This window comes from Neodiprion fabricii, chromosome 5 (genome assembly GCF_021155785.1).
Source record: "Neodiprion fabricii isolate iyNeoFabr1 chromosome 5, iyNeoFabr1.1, whole genome shotgun sequence".
Taxonomy (NCBI): domain Eukaryota; kingdom Metazoa; phylum Arthropoda; class Insecta; order Hymenoptera; family Diprionidae; genus Neodiprion; species Neodiprion fabricii.
In genome coordinates this window covers 33,167,929-33,178,246 of record NC_060243.1, presented here as the reverse complement: position 1 = coordinate 33,178,246, position 10,318 = coordinate 33,167,929, and the positions used below count along the sequence as shown (strand labels likewise).

The window sequence follows — 10,318 nt, the reverse complement described above, 5'->3', positions numbered from 1 at the left end:
CACGAAATTCCCAGTGCTGAACGGGTAAGATCGAAATTTTATAAGAAACTACTCGAGGCTTCTCCTTGGGGCTGCAATTACTTCCCGTATAAACCTATAGGAATAATCCTTGTCGCGTGAATCAGATTTCTCCCTATCCATTAATTGTCTGGGATGCAATGTGGGCGGTAGAGCCGTTCACCTAATTGCCATCAAGAGATAGTGAACCGGTGGAGAAGAAGAAGAAGAAGAGGAAGCCTCCCTTTACTAGGGACTCGTGTCGGACTCCTCCGGACCTCCGGGGAGACGCTATCGGCATACCTTTATCACAAAACGTGGTGTGTAGCACCTAGTCGAAGAATAAATGTTCACCGAGTGTTCTGCTGAAATCAAGTGCACGGTTATTGATTGATGCATGGATTTCAGGAGCTATTGTGGAGGGACGTATGAGCAATGATAATTCGCGAAATATCAGAGCAGGACGATTGATTCGAGAATGAAAGGAGTGGATTTCGAATCGAAAAACAGAGTCCGCACCGATGACGAATTGCCTGAGAAAGCTATTGGTCCGCAATGCGCTTCGAGCTAATGGGCTAGGTGAAAGAGAGTATAACCACGGGTTAGTATTGGAGGCTGTGCGAGGATATGTTGTAACGCTGGTATCTTAAAAGGGACAAAAAGACTGGCAAAGCGGACTATTAGTCACCCATTACTGGACCCTGAGCGTGAAAAAATATGAACTGTAAATGCGAATGTGATTCTGTTACGTTAAAAATTCTAACCCGACGCCAGCGCATGCCCATGGGGTCCATTAAAAAATCCGTGACAAATTCAAGGACATTTCCAGGCTGTTTTCAAATTATTCAAGGACATCAAAAGTAGAATGTTTCCACGACACAAGGAAAATTCAAAGATAGTTTCCAGGACTTTTGATGGACAAGCAAAACTTAAGGACGTTTCCAGGACCACTGGACCCCATGGTAACGACTGCTCCGAATTGCGTCGCCTGAGGTTGGCGACGTGGAGTCAAGGTTGAAATCCTGCCCGCGTCCTCAAAGAGTGACCGACTCCCAATGTGCGTGGGCCGAGCCGCGGTGCTCAGATCAGAGCTAAGTGGGTGTCCGAGTAAAAGACTCCTCGATAAACTCCCGTGTTCATCGCATTGGCCCCTGACACTCGGTCGTGTTCAGTCTCAGTAGGGCCGTTAACCTCGTATTAGTAAACTTTGGGCAAAAGTCGGAGCATGATGCCGCGTTTTCCGGCAGCCGAACATCGAGGCGTGATCAGCAGAAGTACCTAAGTAATGGGGTAGAGATCAACACAAGCCAAGAGGAGTCGAAATTTTGGAACAGGCTGTGTTTCTGCTCGGCGCCGGAGCAGACAATGCGAGTTATTACCGAGAGGATGAATGCAAGTGCGAAGGCTTCAGTTCTTTGATTGGATTTGATACGCGTACCTCGGTGCTCGCCCACTCTTCTACTCTCCACGTGACGTGAATTGCTCGCTATTTACTCAGCGGTCTTCAAGGCTGACTGTCCGATTGCGTTATGACCTAGCTGGCTTACACGGTTCCGCTCTCGAGCAGAGCCATTGTGTTTTCTGATACCAAGTACTCGCTGCGGATCAACTCGCTGATGTTTACCGGTTCAATTAACGCCAGCCAGATGATGGCTGGGGGATTCCCTGGTACGGTGAACCTACCAGGCCGGTGAAAATTTGACTTATGCTTTCAATCCCAGCTGCACGGTACTATATGCATTGGTTATTTGTAGACGAGTTGTTTCGCTCGTTACGCGACCAAAGCTTATTGAAGCAGCATAGCTCGCCTACGCCGCTTGGCTTCTTTGTCCTTTCGAATCGAGAGATTAAAACAAGTTGGGAAATTCTCACCTCGGTTTACTCATCCTGTTAGATAGTTAGTCCCGCATTCTAGTGCCTCATGCATGCATGTTCTTATACGTCGACGCGCGCGATGGTCACGGCAGTAAAATTCACCAGCGGTTAGTAGACTTCCTATCAGCCGGTGAACTACTCCGGCGAGTTACTGGAATGTCTGGATCGGGATCCTAACAGGTATACCTATGTACTTCGAGGCGTGAACCCTTTCAGCGAGGCGCAGATAAGAGGAGTAGGTATCTTTGGACAGCTCTTCTTCTTTCTCTCTCTTACTTTCTCATTCAGGAACTAAATAATTCTCCTACGCCATTTTGTTTTATCTCTACTGCTTCGATCACACGTTCTGTTACTATACCTGTACACTGCATACTATCCTAGACCTTCATGTATCGAGTATCTATTTCCTATCTTTTTTAGGTCCCTCCACTTCTACTATCGCTTCACCGTTTCCTGTCAACGTCGAAGACATCGTTTTAAAGATGGAGGGTTTGGACTTGGACAACCACGATTCACGATTACCAGTTCGAATTTTTAGAACTTCAACCAGCCGCAGCCCTGAGCACTTATCCATTTTTTTCTAAGTGGAAGGGTTCCATAATCGTATTGCGTTTTCTTTGACTGTGAAATTCTTTCCACTGATCACTGTTATTACCGATCATTATTATCGACTCTGATTCTCAATTCCAGTGCTAGACGCGCTCATACTATTTTCATTCAGTCAAGTCCCAGCGCGATTTTGCAGGTGCGAATTTCTCGCCTGTCGAATCGTATTACACTGCCCTGATATAAATGGTGTAACTTTTTGTATCTAATGGCGGGAAGACGTGCGTTCGGCCGTGAAGATTGTAAGATCGTGGCGCACGGAAATGAATGGTCGTCAGGAGTATAAGGCTGATGTGAGTTTGCAGAGTGGGTATCGCAAAAAGTGTTGTTACACGACGTGTACTGTGGGCTTGTTTGTAACTCGTCGTTTACTGGGGCTCCCAGATGATCAGCTATCCCGAAGTTCCCGCCGCTTCCTGGTAAACGGTACTGTACAATCGCCTGCGGTTAACCCTGGTGAATAGCCATTTGTATATAATATATTGTATCGGTAATTCGATAATTTGTCGGTGTTCTTCTCGAACGAGTCCAAGCTTTTTCGTTCCATTCGGTTGCGTTTCAGGACCGCGAACATTCTTACAAACCGTGGTATGATCTCGTGCCCCATTTCTTCAATATGCATCGAAATTCCGCAGTACACAACGTAACAAATAGTGAGGTCACGAAAAACTTATGGAAGCTGCCCCGCTTCCGAAGGCAGGCCCGAAAGCTCGAAACTTTTCCGAGACCCGAGCTGCCGACCGGGCGTATGATTATTGGGCCGCATGGCGCACGGTGTAATATTATGTCATTGTGGTTTCATCGGCACTGCGCAGGCCCCGGGGCTTGTTGCCGGGCCCCTCAGAGCGGCCGGTCGCTCGGACCGTGAGGAGGGCCCGTTGCTCAACGCTCGCCGGCCTGAGCAGAGCGAGAGAAATTGAGAGAGAGAGGTCCTTAATAACACGTTCTCTTCTAACCTCTGTACCCCGGGGAGTCCGCCGAGCTGTGAGCGAACTGGTGAACTGGCTCTTGCCAGTGTGTATGTGTGGTGTGTGGGGCTAGCAGGGGGTGCCGATGCGATCCCGAGGAAGTGGCTTGCCGAGAGCGGAGTGAGAAGAGAAAAGCGAAAAAGCACGTCCTACGTTCCTGCTAAACTGTTGATCTCCCTCTTCCCGTCCGCGTCGCTCTGTCATTATCGTTTGTTCAACTCGCCTCCGCTGATGCTGAGCTTCGTGTCAGTCCTGGATCACCTTTTCCTGGGTATACGTATATACACTCGATGTGGATGAACTCCGGCTAATCATAGCAGTGGTTGAGGTTACTCCAGGTAGTGGTAGACGTTCGAGTTACGGGTATTTCGTATTACCGAAATACCGGTAAGCACCGGTATTAACCAAAAATACCGCCGGCTATGGATGGAGAGAACATAATGTGGTGAAGCGTACCCTCATCCAGAATAACGCTAATTATCCCTTCTGTACCAATCCTGTAAAGTGTTTACCCCGGAGAAACGCTTCAGCACGATGTTCACAAATGTCATCGTTCAGCCCTGTATCAGAATCAATGAACCTGAATTAAGTAATGATATCGCTAATCACTAATATGATTGTATTACGTGTATGTTTAAATAAAAATTTACTTTGTTGAAAGTACTTGAGTACAAATCTAGCCTAGAAACTCTTCAATCAGAATAACAGTGCATATACTTGGTATAAAGATTGCAGTCGATCAAAATATCGAATAAATTTCACATACTTTTTCTACTAGTTAGTTATAATAAACCGCTAATAAATCATTACGGTAATAATCTACTTTTGACGGTAAAGCTGGTATTGAACACTCAGTGGGACTTGTTTTGATTCGCGAATTACGGTTAGGATTTCGTTAGCGTGATTCCATTCAACAGCGACTAATGACTAATTAGGAGAATCATCAGGACGGGTATTAGCGGTGAATCGACGCTGGTCGATATAGGTGAGCCCGTTAGTTTCAGAAGCGGGTTTGCGCGGTGTTCTAGCTAATCATTTCTAGAGTGCGCGTGCGGCGCTTGTTGGCGTTGGCGTTGGAAGCAGATAGACGGATCAGCGAGACGTGAGCCGCGACTTATTTCTCAAATTTAGCCGCCCCGCTGCGCAAAACGAGCGGCAGGCAATCGCCAGACGAGTTGTTCGAAATGACCAAGACTTTTTCAGGAACAGGTGAGGGGAGTTTTTGCCATGTTGAAAAGTGTTCTTGAGAAGTAAGTCGAGCGGGAATATCCTGCAAGCCTTCTGCGTGAATGGAAGTAAAAGCTGGTTATATTTCTCACCAGTTTGATGGCCGAGCACTGATGCTGCATGGTCGTTAATAATGATTCGAAAAATTTTACCTGATGGCGTTGTCGATGTCCTGCTTCCCGGCTGCGTGTCACTTGGCAATAAAGTCAGACCTTAGCACTGGAGATCATAACCTGATATTTTTAGTGCTTTTTAATTAGGTGTCAGTTTTAGCACCTGGTGCTAATTAGCCGGCGATATAATAGACAGAGCGCTTTAATTGCTAGGACGTCGATAAAGTTCAACCTTTCCATGTGTTATACGTACCTACCCAATTCTTCGTTACATTCACACGGCTGATACTCATTGTCAGTTAAAGAGTGTGTAAGACGAATTTTTTCAGCGACCTCTAACCGCGCGGAATAATCATTCATCGTTGTTTATTAAAGTAGCCGAAAACCAGGAACCGTTTGATGTGCGTTTCAAAGAACTTTGCGCGTCCTTGCGAAGTGGATAAACATATAAGTATAGCGATATAATTTCTTATTCTGGTAATGTTAATTTTATTTTTCACACCCCGAGGATGGATATATAAATACAAACGGCGTAGTCGTATTCAAAAAATTTGCATAATGGCTTCCTGACATGTTTATGTACACACCTCGAAGCAGCGGCAGCCTGGGCTGCAAAATCATTTCTCGGTTCTTATGCGATACGTGTTGGAGCGCAGTTGTTGAAGCAAAAGTAGGTATTATAATACCCATACGATACGAGGTGCAGGAGGTCGCGGACCAGGGATTAAAACTCTGCCATTATCCGCGCCCCGGGTAATCGTAAATACTCGATTTTTCCCGGCTACCAAAGTCCCGTGCTGCCACAATACTGTAGCGCACGAGTAAGTACGGGTGCACATCAGCAGCGCGGATGACGTCACGCTCGACAAACAATTCTACAAATATTGTATATTGAGCTAATTGAAATAAAAGTGTTTGCCCTGGGATAAACTACCGGAAATCATCTGACTAGAAGCTCTCGTATTTTATATTCAACAACGCCTGCGGGTGAACGAATTACCAACCGGGTGACGATTTACTCGAGTAATTTCATCGAGACCGAAACAAAAGTAATAAATTAAGTGAGTGTGGAAATTTGTCGATTATAAAGGGAACGATTTCTGTATCAAAGAAGGAAAAATTGTGCTGGGATGTTGCTTCGAGGTAGGAAATATTACTTCTCAAGACTTCGTCAGTAAGGTAAGTATACCAGTTATCGACACGTTTAGACCCAATTATTGATGCATTTATTTTTCAAAGTTCCAAATTGACAGCACAACTTATGCATTTCTCGATACATAAAATCAATGGCTAGAGGGTTCGACACTGCAAATTTGTTATTTTGGTAATTTTATAACTAAGGATCAAAAAAAGGTCAATAACTGGTATACCTTACCTGAAATTCGGTTTTGAGCTCTTCCAAATCGGACACCCTGTGTGCATTTTAGAACACTGAGAATCAAGGTATGGGTTTGTTTACGTTCACCCGATGCACATACCTATCTCCCGTACACATCTGCTTGTTTATAATGCGCTAACGCACACACGCAGAAAGTTACACTGCTCGTGGTGGCCGCGCATGCACCTCGGTTTCGGGGTCCCATAGCACACGGGTATAATTAAGAACCTTAAATCGCGGAAGATCGCCGGTTCGTAGGCGTGTCCGCTCTCCTCCACGCATCAATGCCCGTCAGTCGGTTTGGAATCTCGGTCCGTAGGTAGGAAGGAAGGCTGCAGGAATAAGGTGTACCCACATGCATTCATTCGTCCAGGAGCCCGCAGATCGGAGAGCCCTCGAATATTCCCCGGGCGACGATCAGATCGTAATAAAAAACATTTTCAGTCTCAGTTTCGATCTCGTTTTACCTCTCAGAATTAATTTTTAACAAGCCTTCTCGGCCCCGTGCGTAGATTATCTCTCGATTGATGTTTTTCATAAAGAAATACGTTGCCGCCCATCATAACCTCTTTCTATCAAGTTCATCCTAACCTCTCGTACCCGTTAACGCCGCATCTCCGTGGCAGACGATTCTGATCGTTTGTCTTCCCACCAATCAGATCTCGCGGGTCAGAAGTTATAGAGATTGTTCGATACTGTCGCTGTACACTGAAATAAGTATTACTCGACAAAAAGCTTTGAAAATTAGGTGTTACTAACTTTAAGACCTATCACTACGGCCACCTTTCAAAATTGTGGACCCAATGATCTGATCTACCGTGACTGTATCTGGAAAGTGAAAACCCAAAAACGCATGCGCGAAATCTCATAATTCATTAGAAAATTCTACTATTTCGCACCCAGTTTGGCATCCACTTGTCAGGTTGACCAACTCAGCTACGGCTAAACGTTAGCTATCAAAAATGAAGAGGCATTTCGAAGTTACTATACTTTAAGATTTTGAGATATATTCGAAATGTAGCGGGTTTGCATTTCGTTTAACTTGACCTTAAAACAGACGAAAAAATCTTGCGCATGCGCAATTGGGTATTCAGTTTTCTAAGACTGTCACAATATGTACAGAGAAATATTCAAATCTGCATTCGAAATCGTTTATACTGCAACCTGTTCCCTTGTGTGAAGTCTATAAATGTAATAGCGAGCAGATGCAGATGTATCATCCGGTTTTGTGCTTACTTTTATGACCATTATCGCGAACCTTTGTGTTTTTATCAATAATTCTACCCTGTTTTGTTTCCGTTGTAAGTGTTCGTATGCGCGAGGGTCGAAGAGGAACCCCTCTTCCCCCCTCCTTCGTAGAATTGAGCGAGTTGCAATGAATAATTCATTGGCCAGAGGCAAGAAACGTACCCAGTTGACTCGGCTTGACTCGGTTTAATGCCATACACCGGTTAAGGGGCGGCAGTCTACCGACTAAAATGGCTGATTGACTGCTGCCGCCCGGGTAAGAAAGCGTCAGGAGTCTTACGGCGCGTCCCAGGGTGGCCCAGGAGGCTCGACGGTGTTCCCGCACTTCGTATTGCGGTGGTGAGTTGGGTTTCCCGATGGCTGAGGCGGGGAAAGGCGCGATAACTCGGGTCGATCGAACGGTGAACGAATGGTCGCAGGTTGTGGTGTCGCAGTTCGAAATGTTGGTAACCAAATACACACGGGGTCCTGAAACCTCTGAGCGTCCGGCAAACAAGACGACAGTTTGTATCGAATCTCTTTCCTTTGCCCGTTCGCGGTCCACTACCTACCAACCTTCCTACCAACCCACCTTTATGGATGGATCGGTTCGCCGCGCTGACACCTGTCCGACGTGTTAGCATCACACACGAACAACCGGGTATCATGGTGTCATCATACCATGCACGATGCGCCGTTCGTCGTTAGCTTAACACAGCGTTTTACACATCCGCCTAACCGCGTCGTCGTCGACCCCTAAGCCGATCGCGTAGGTCGCGGTGGGAAAATTCAGGGAAACTTACAGGTACACGAGGATCGGTTCACGGTTCTTGATACCCCTCCCCATTGGTCGAGGATCATGTGTACAAACTTGTACTCGATCTTCCGACGCAGGGAGTGTGAAACGCTTCCAGACGGATTAAATGTTTTATTGAATCTAGTCCCAGGAACGAATGAAGTAATAGGTGTCATCTGATAGGACGTGCTGCTTCAGTAAAGTGCCGTTCGGTTTGTTCGGTTTAGAAATGATTTCGGCAAGTCACGGGGACCAAGATTAAACCGCGTGTCCCTTTTGTGGATCAGCCGCAGTGCAACGGCTCCCAATCCCCTCTCACCTCGACGAGTTCTACCGATCGATAATTAATTGATGGGAACCCTAAGATATCGCGGGAGAACTCTCCTGGCCTCTTGATCGTAGTTATAGTTGGGTCGATTTGAAACGAGGCAAGGTGCTCCTCCGCATCGCTTTCCGATCACCTTCAATCCTAATTATTTTTAACCTTTTTCTTTCTTTCGTTTCTATTTATTTTTTTTTATTTTTATCATCACCGGATCCTTTCATCCACGAGTTATACACGCCTTTGTCGGAGTAAAGAGACTCGCCAGTAGACCACCTCAATTCGTTTGGTAACTACTCCGTGAAATATCGTTTTGATTCCCTGGGTCGTCAAACTTTGGCTACAGGAAAGACGCCGGATTTGTCGGTCGGTAACGGAGATACCGATATACCGGTGCTCACACTGTCTTGACCGAAATGTCGCGGCAAGAGATCGACGCGGACGGTTCCGCACCGGTATGGACGCTCGGCGACGATTCCCACAGGAGAGGTTATGTTTTGGAGACAGAAGGTCCTGAAGAGGCTTCTTTACCCAGCCTTACGAGCCTTGGAAGGCGTGGTTGAGATCCGATGCCGCGGGCGCGTGTGTCTGCCCTGGCCACAACACGTCATGGCGGTTAGGTGCTGCCTATCTAGAAGAGAGATGAACGATAGAGAGAAAAAAGAGAAGGGAGGGAAGAAGGGAGCGAGAGAGAAAGAGAGAAGGGGGAGCCCTTATACATAAATATCTCATAAATAACCATCCGGATAATCAATGTCGATTATAATTACCTACTGCTTGTATCACCAGGTTGGCTTTCATATCCAGGTTCGTCTGCCCGATGCGGTACCTGTGCCCAAAAACAAGGCGACCGACCCGCCGCCTTAGCTTTTTGTACTTCGTTGTATAACATTAGGCCGACCCTTTTTCGTTTTTATACCACTAGTAATTGGATTTCGACATTCTCCGGCTGCACGCTGGTCGCATGCACACCTACCCGTCGATGGCTATCCAACACTGCCAAGCATGGCACACTACTACCTTGTGTTTTACTTTTGCTCGAAGCACGATTTAATTTCCGCTAATTGGTCCTCGTATGCCTTTTTCGAAAAAATAAAAACGACATTCAATTCCAACAACTTTAACGCCGTATTCCAACGTACTGGAGTCGGGACTCCCGATCCCCGTTTCGTAAATATTGTGATTAAAGGGTGACGTTAACTGGGAACGCTGACTCGAGACTCTCAATGTCGTCCTCGGAATGAGGCCAGGAATAATACCAGAGGCAGCTGGCAGCATGTAGGCGCATAATGCATAAACTCGCGGGGATATATTTTCTTGTTTGGATCTTCTTATGGGGATTATCGTTGGGATATGTAGGCACTCGCAGAGTCCAGACTCCGTTACTTCGATCCGACGTTCCCCGGTCCCCGGAATGTCTAATCCCGAGCGTGTGGGTGCTCTTCGTTCTTCGTCCGGTCCATTGTCATTCGGATTAAAGAAAATTTCCTATTGATTCCTTCGGCGTCACTCGGAATGGAATGGGGGACGCTTCTCGTCTCGCTCCCAGGGCTGTAACATCCTCGGCTGAAACTCGACGTACAACGAAGATGAACACGGGTTTTCGGGCAAAGCATACACCTTTACTAATCCGGCCGGTCTCTCTGGACCCAAGCGAAGTTGTCGAGTCACGCCGAGTGCCAGAGGACCGGATTTGTTACATCGACAAGGAGCCAGAGTCGGAGCTCCACAGTGCGGGTTCGTCTCGAAAAAAATAATGGACGGAAATACGTCGATTAGAATAATTACGTTAACAATCAATAACAAATG

At 46.5% G+C, this 10,318-nt stretch overlaps 1 protein-coding gene across 1 annotated transcript in view; it reads right to left on the bottom strand.

Moving 5' to 3' along the window:
* Positions 1-10,318, bottom strand: part of LOC124182469 (ephrin-A5) — a 444,902-nt gene that overhangs the window by 82,882 nt on the left and 351,702 nt on the right. The window lies entirely within an intron of this gene.